The following is a 6,116-nucleotide window of genomic DNA, read 5'->3' as shown; positions in this document are numbered from 1 at the left end:
CAAAGTTCTTTTCAACTTTCCCTCACGGTACTTGTTCGCTATCGGTCTCGTGGTCATATTTAGTCTCAGATGGAGTTTACCACCCACTTGGAGCTGCACTCTCAAGCAACCCGACTCGAAGGAGAGGTCCCGCCGACGCTCGCACCGGCCGCTACGGGCCTGGCACCCTCTACGGGCCGTGGCCTCATTCAAGTTGGACTTGGGCTCGGCGCGAGGCGTCGGGGTAGTGGACCCTCCCAAACACCACATGCCACGACAGGCGGCAGCCTGCGGGGGTTCGGTGCTGGACTCTTCCCTGTTCGCTCGCCGCTACTGGGGGAATCCTTGTTAGTTTCTTTTCCTCCGCTTAGTAATATGCTTAAATTCAGCGGGTAGTCTCGCCTGCTCTGAGGTCGTTGTACGAGGTGTCGCACGCCACACCGCCAGCCGGCTGTGCACGCTACCGAGAAAGTACCGGTATGCGAACCGCCAGGCGACGGGCGCGCATCGCACGTTTGAGGAGACGCGGCCGGCCCCACAGGCGGCCGCGACACTCCCAGGTCTGCGAAGCGGGGGCAAACGCCGCGCGCTTCAGTATACGTAGCCGACCCTCAGCCAGACGTGGCCCGGGAACGGAATCCATGGACCGCAATGTGCGTTCGAAACGTCGATGTTCATGTGTCCTGCAGTTCACATGTCGACGCGCAATTTGCTGCGTTCTTCATCGACCCACGAGCCGAGTGATCCACCGTCCTGGGTGATCTTTTCTCAGTTTCCGCCGTCTCTTTCGAGGACGGTCGCATAGGCGGGAGTGAGGCGTGTGGCGGCCCCTGTTCCAGCGTTCTGTGTCCAACGGCCTCACGGCCGACGGGCGTCGTACGGCTCCACACCGGAGCGGACAGGCACTCGGGCGAAAGTCATTCAAAACCGGCGCCAGGCGCCAGGTGCCGCAGGCCAGCCGCTCCAGCGCTTCAGCGCTCGTACCACACAACATTGCCGCTAGTTTTGAGAGGCACGCGTGGTTCCGCACGCGGCGCACGGCTACGGCGAGCCGTACAGGTAGCGTGTTGCGCGACACGACACGCACATCGAAAGACATGCAGTCTAGTCGGTAATGATCCTTCCGCAGGTTCACCTACGGAAACCTTGTTACGACTTTTACTTCCTCTAAATGATCAAGTTTGGTCATCTTTCCGGTAGCATCGGCAACGACAGAGTCAATGCCGCGTACCAGTCCGAAGACCGTCACTAAATCATTCAATCGGTAGTAGCGACGGGCGGTGTGTACAAAGGGCAGGGACGTAATCAACGCGAGCTTATGACTCGCGCTTACTGGGAATTCCTCGTTCATGGGGAACAATTGCAAGCCCCAATCCCTAGCACGAAGGAGGTTCAGCGGGTTACCCCGACCTTTCGGCCTAGGAAGACACGCTGATTCCTTCAGTGTAGCGCGCGTGCGGCCCAGAACATCTAAGGGCATCACAGACCTGTTATTGCTCAATCTCGTGCGGCTAGAAGCCGCCTGTCCCTCTAAGAAGAAAAGTAATCGCTGACAGCACGAAGGATGTCACGCGACTAGTTAGCAGGCTAGAGTCTCGTTCGTTATCGGAATTAACCAGACAAATCGCTCCACCAACTAAGAACGGCCATGCACCACCACCCACCGAATCAAGAAAGAGCTATCAATCTGTCAATCCTTCCGGTGTCCGGGCCTGGTGAGGTTTCCCGTGTTGAGTCAAATTAAGCCGCAGGCTCCACTCCTGGTGGTGCCCTTCCGTCAATTCCTTTAAGTTTCAGCTTTGCAACCATACTTCCCCCGGAACCCAAAAGCTTTGGTTTCCCGGAGGCTGCCCGCCGAGTCATCGGAGGAACTGCGGCGGATCGCTGGCTGGCATCGTTTATGGTTAGAACTAGGGCGGTATCTGATCGCCTTCGAACCTCTAACTTTCGTTCTTGATTAATGAAAACATACTTGGCAAATGCTTTCGCTTCTGTTCGTCTTGCGACGATCCAAGAATTTCACCTCTAACGTCGCAATACGAATGCCCCCGCCTGTCCCTATTAATCATTACCTCGGGTTCCGAAAACCAACAAAATAGAACCGAGGTCCTATTCCATTATTCCATGCACACAGTATTCAGGCGGGCTTGCCTGCTTTAAGCACTCTAATTTGTTCAAAGTAAACGTGCCGGCCCACCGAGACACTCAATAAAGAGCACCCTGGTAGGATTTCAACGGGGTCCGCCTCGGGACGCACGAGCACGCACGAGGCGGTCGCACGCCTTCAGCTCGCCCCACCGGCAGGACGTCCCACGATACATGCCAGTTAAACACCGACGGGCGGTGAACCAACAGCGTGGGACACAAATCCAACTACGAGCTTTTTAACCGCAACAACTTTAATATACGCTATTGGAGCTGGAATTACCGCGGCTGCTGGCACCAGACTTGCCCTCCAATAGATACTCGTTAAAGGATTTAAAGTGTACTCATTCCGATTACGGGGCCTCGGATGAGTCCCGTATCGTTATTTTTCGTCACTACCTCCCCCGTGCCGGGAGTGGGTAATTTGCGCGCCTGCTGCCTTCCTTGGATGTGGTAGCCGTTTCTCAGGCTCCCTCTCCGGAATCGAACCCTGATTCCCCGTTACCCGTTACAACCATGGTAGGCGCAGAACCTACCATCGACAGTTGATAAGGCAGACATTTGAAAGATGCGTCGCCGGTACGAGGACCGTGCGATCAGCCCAAAGTTATTCAGAGTCACCAAGGCAAACGGACCGGACGAGCCGACCGATTGGTTTTGATCTAATAAAAGCGTCCCTTCCATCTCTGGTCGGGACTCTGTTTGCATGTATTAGCTCTAGAATTACCACAGTTATCCAAGTAACGTGGGTACGATCTAAGGAACCATAACTGATTTAATGAGCCATTCGCGGTTTCACCTTAATGCGGCTTGTACTGAGACATGCATGGCTTAATCTTTGAGACAAGCATATGACTACTGGCAGGATCAACCAGGGAGCTGCGTCAACTAGAGCTGAGCAGCCGGCCGCCCGGGAGTGTGTCCCGGGGGCCCGCGCGAACACGCAAGCGTCCGCTCAATCATTCTGCAAACAGGAGGAGGCTGAGCTCCCCTGCACAATACACCTCGAAACCCTCTCAGGTCCCGGCGGCGCGCAGCGCCGTCCCAAGTACTTGGTCGGGTTCGAGAGAGGCGCAATCGCCCGGAGTTAGGCGAGTAGACGCTTTCGGTGCGACCACCCGTGCTCCCAACTGAGCTTGCCGCTGCCGACAGAGGCCCGGGAGCGTGCTGTCGTGGCATTGCCGGCGGGAGACAACACGCGCCACCTACGGTGACCGGCAGCTCCAACGCCAGCGCCACAGAAGGACAAAAGCCCCACTTGGGTGCCGAAGCGAACTCTCCCAGCACAGCGCACGCGCCAACACATCCGCACAGCTGCGATACAAACCACCAGCGAGAACCGCTGGGGCGACCGAGCAGCAGACGGCGTCGCGGCGCCGAGCGCCGGGCGGCGGCGCATCCTCAACGCACACAGTCCTCAATCGGACCAGCACACTGAAGATGTCCACCGCGCTTCGCACCGGGCCCGCGAGGACCTACTTTGGCCGCACGGCGCCGCGCGCAGGGTGCGCCGGCGCGCAGCTGCGACGCCTGCCGCGTCCGTCGGCCGGCGCGCCTGCCACTGGCCGCCCCCACCAGCCGGCTGTAGCGCGTGCGCCCACGCACCGCGCGGCCAGCACGCCGGGAGGCGCCCCCTCACCGGCCGGGGACGGTCCCACCCAGCCACCGCCGCGTATCGCTTCACACCCAGATGCCGTTCAGTTTCGTCGGCATGGTGGGTATCGCTGGAACAACCGGTTAGTACCTCAACCTATCGTCGCCATCACCGATTCACCCCTAGCGAGAACAACCGCACCACAACAGGTTACCATTTGTTCATTTGCGTAACTTCACCAGAAAACGCAGGCGTCCATCGCCATTTGCAACTTCAACGATTATTGCATGCCTGTGTCAGGTGTCACGCCACACTACGTCTGCCCACATACACGCAACAAAATGTGCACGCCTAGACAATACGTGGAAGGTGGCCCCCGTACGTATGCGATGTCCATTGCTCGAACGACTGTCAACCGGCCTCTGTAGCATGTCGCAGATATGGAACGCGGTGCACCATGCCATCACGGTGTGTGAGGAGAGACGACTAGGTCCGAATACATCAACAGACAGCTCATGCTGATCGCCATCCACGGCGTCCGTTCCTCCCACACGTCTCTATGGCGTACCACACTGCAATCCAGCTCTCATAGGGAGACGACACGTAGCTGCGTGCACAATATTTGCACTGTATGGTCCGCCGTTTTTGGGCGCAGTCGTTGTGCGGTCACACATGTGCCACGATGTATCATTCAGTACATAAGGACGAATGTGCAGTACAGATTGTGGTTCACGCGTACGACATCAGCGGACAGTTGACACAGGCCGCACCACAACGTAGCCTGAGTACGTCGCATGCGAAGGGCATTGAACATGCAAACTTCTCACCAACCAGCTTGCGAAGGCAGGGGGCAAGGTGGGGACGTGGGGAGGGGCGGCATGTACGTCCTGCTGCCATCCACATTACAGTGTACAGCAGGAGCATGTGGAAAGTGAGCAAGACTTGCAAGGTGTTTAACATGAAGCGATACACAGGGGTGCGGGCAGTGCGAGTAGCGAACTATATTGCGAGGGTTGCGGGTGGGCAACACTACAGTAATTGAACGAGTCGTATAACAATTACAGAGCAGGTTTAGGCGACAACGTGGGTTACGTTAAGGCGACAACATGGGTTAGGTTAAGGCACAACATGGGTTAGGTTAAGGCACAACATGGGTTAGGTTAAGGCACAACATGGGTTAGGTTAAGGCACAACATGGGTTAGGTTAAGGCACAACATGGGTTAGGTTAAGGCACAACATGGGTTAGGTTAAGGCACAACATGGGTTAGGTTAAGGCACAACATGGGTTAGGTTGAGGCACAACATGGGTTAGGTTAAGGCACAACATGGGTTAGGTTGAGGCACAACATGGGTTAGGTTGAGGCACAACATGGGTTAGGTTGAGGCACAACATGGGTTAGGTTAAGGTACAACATGGGTTAGGTTAAGGTACAACATGGGTTAGGTTAAGGTACAACATGGGTTAGGTTAAGGTACAACATGGGTTAGGTTAAGGTACAACATGGGTTAGGTTAAGGTACAACATAGGTTAGGTTAAGGTACAACATAGGTTAGGTTAAGGTACAACATAGGTTAGGTTAAGGTACAACATAGGTTAGGTTAAGGTACAACATAGGTTAGGTTAAGGTACAACATAGGTTAGGTTAAGGTACAACATAGGTTAGGTTAGGTTAGGTTAGGTTACACGTTGTTGTACGGAAAGGTGTAGGGGGGGGGGGGCGGGGGCGGCAGGTTCGTTGATAGTGATTATAGTAAGTGAATGCTTGTGACATGATCAGATTTGTCACGTCAGGATGCACCTTTGGCTTATTAGAGGCGGCGCTCCAATTCTATGCTTGTGTGAGACCTGTGTCTTTGACTCATGTCATTGTTTGTGCGCTGTGACAGGAGGTACTATTGTGATGTTGGGTGCACCGTTGTATAGGACATGTGTGGGTGTTGGTGCCTGGTCTGCGCAATGGTGGATGTCGAAAGGCTGGGATATTGTATTTTCCGCACGGACCTCCTGGTCTGGTTGTGATAGTGTGGATTGTGTAATGTGGCGGAGAAGATGCACTGGATGTTGTTCCATGCTGGTGCTTACATATTGTATGTGCGCCTGTTAGAAGCAGAGAGTGGTGCGTGATCAGAGTGTCTGGCTGACGTGTGGTTCCCATTTTGGGCAGACTCTTTCAGCATGTATACGGACAGTTGTGTATATTTGCTGTAGTTTGATGGCTCTGCATTGATTACTAATCAGCGCCGTGTGTACGGGTAATCTGGTTCCAGTCCAAAATGTTCCATCTGTGTACATTAGTGACAAAGACTCCCCCCATGCAGTGGGGCTCGGTCTGTTATAACTCTTCCGCGTAATATATTTGCCCCACGTTTTTGCGACTGCGAGTGCGAGTGCAACGC

At 55.0% G+C, this 6,116-nt stretch overlaps 2 non-coding genes across 2 annotated transcripts; both read right to left on the bottom strand.

Moving 5' to 3' along the window:
• Positions 1-584: 584 nt before the first annotated feature.
• Positions 585-739, bottom strand: LOC124746686. Its single transcript, XR_007011453.1, has one exon. It is a non-coding gene; the product is annotated as a 5.8S ribosomal RNA (ribosomal RNA).
• A 352-nt stretch (positions 740-1,091) lies between these two features.
• Positions 1,092-3,002, bottom strand: LOC124746676. Its single transcript, XR_007011449.1, has one exon. It is a non-coding gene; the product is annotated as a small subunit ribosomal RNA (ribosomal RNA).
• Positions 3,003-6,116: the final 3,114 nt, after the last annotated feature.

Source organism: Schistocerca piceifrons, unplaced genomic scaffold (genome assembly GCF_021461385.2).
Source record: "Schistocerca piceifrons isolate TAMUIC-IGC-003096 unplaced genomic scaffold, iqSchPice1.1 HiC_scaffold_37, whole genome shotgun sequence".
Taxonomy (NCBI): Eukaryota; Metazoa; Arthropoda; class Insecta; order Orthoptera; family Acrididae; genus Schistocerca; species Schistocerca piceifrons.
This window is presented reverse-complemented; position numbering and strand designations above follow the sequence as displayed.